Source organism: Brassica napus, unplaced genomic scaffold (assembly GCF_020379485.1).
Source record: "Brassica napus cultivar Da-Ae unplaced genomic scaffold, Da-Ae ScsIHWf_243;HRSCAF=411, whole genome shotgun sequence".
NCBI classification, from domain to species: Eukaryota; Viridiplantae; Streptophyta; class Magnoliopsida; order Brassicales; family Brassicaceae; genus Brassica; species Brassica napus.
In genome coordinates, this window is record NW_026015776.1 from 356 (window position 1) to 1,902 (window position 1,547).

General features: G+C 45.8%; 1 non-coding gene across 1 annotated transcript; it reads right to left on the reverse strand.

The window, feature by feature from the left end:
• Positions 1 to 847: 847 nt before the first annotated feature.
• On the reverse strand, positions 848 to 954 carry LOC125601105. Its single transcript, XR_007334069.1, has one exon. It is a non-coding gene; the product is annotated as a small nucleolar RNA R71 (small nucleolar RNA).
• Positions 955 to 1,547: the final 593 nt, after the last annotated feature.

Genomic DNA, 1,547 nt, shown 5'->3' on the forward strand with positions numbered 1-1,547 from the left:
TTAGTTTTATTGATTCTTATTCTCTTCTCTACCCCCTTTCTAACATAGTCTTTTCTTTTCTTTTCAGGTGCATGCCCAGCGGGACCAGAAGCAACAAGGAGAAAGACTTGCTGTTCTCAGACGATCCTGCTCATTTGAAACGCACCATCCGTAGAGGTCAACGTTCCACATCGCTCGACGCAACAACTTTGTTGTCGATCGATACTCACAATCAACAGTCGACCGACACCAGACCTTCATCGTCGATCGATCCTAATCGTTCGACAACGATCGATATTACACACCGTGTACGTCGATCGATACTGTGTCGTCAAAAATGGTAAACGTTATTATTCTAACACAGGACGAGAACGGAAACCTGTATGACCAGGACGGTCATCTGCGTAATGCAACAGGTCAGAAAATAGACGCTCAGGGGACTGTAATCCCTGATGCTTATGCTACAGGAGCTGATCAACCTGTAGACGAGGACGCTCGCTCGAAACCACTGGCCGACTACAATCGCCCAGATGAGTACTATTCCAACAGATCAGCTATTCGACTTCCGGAGATCCAGAAGCAGAATTTCGAGCTGAAGCCTCAATACTACACTCTCGTGTCGCAGATACCCTACTCTGGGTTACCGCACGAGCATCCTATGGACCATCTACAACGGTTCGAGGATTTAATCGCTGCTATTCGGATGGAAGGAGTCCTCGAAGATTACCTGCTGTGCAAGCTCTTCAGATACACACTGAATGGAGAATCGATGCACTGGCTTAGGCAGCTACCCACAGGATCCTTAACATCCTGGGCCGACATCAAGAATGCTTTCTTGAGAAACTTCTTCGATGAGGCACACACTGAAGAACTTCGAAACAAAATATCCACATTCTCGCAGGAGGCTGGAGAGTCCTTCAAAGATGCGTGGATTAGATTTAGGTTCTTCCAGCGAGACTGTCCACACCACGGATTTAACGAAGTGCAGCTGCTAAGCATTTTCTTTCGAGGTCTCGCCTTACAGTATCAAATGGCTCTTGATACGGCGAGTGAAGGAAACTTCACTACTCGGAATCCGTTAGAAGCTGTGAGACTTATCGAAAACCTTGCTAACAGCAGCAACACCAAAAAACACTGACTCTGAACGGAAGAAGTCTGTAGCTTCTATCGGGAAGGAACATATGGACGAAGTAAGAGCTAAGTTAGATGTGGTGCACGAGCTTCTTAGGAAGCAAGTCTGTTTAGCTGAAGGAGAAGTAGCAGATATGGAAGGAGAAGAAAATGTGAACTTCATCGGAGGTATCGGATTCCAGAAATTTGGAAACTATGGCGGAAACAAAAACTTCTTTGGAAATGGTCAAAGAAGTAACCAGAGTTCACAACAACAGCAAAAGCTACTCGAACTCCTACTACCAGAATCCACCACCCCAGACTCATGAAAGCAAGATCGAAGAAATGCTTGATCGAGTACTGTTGGGACAACAACATATCACCGTGGATTTCAACGGTAAAATAGACTCCGCCTACAACAATCTGAACACCAAAATCGAGACCTTAGGGACTCAGGT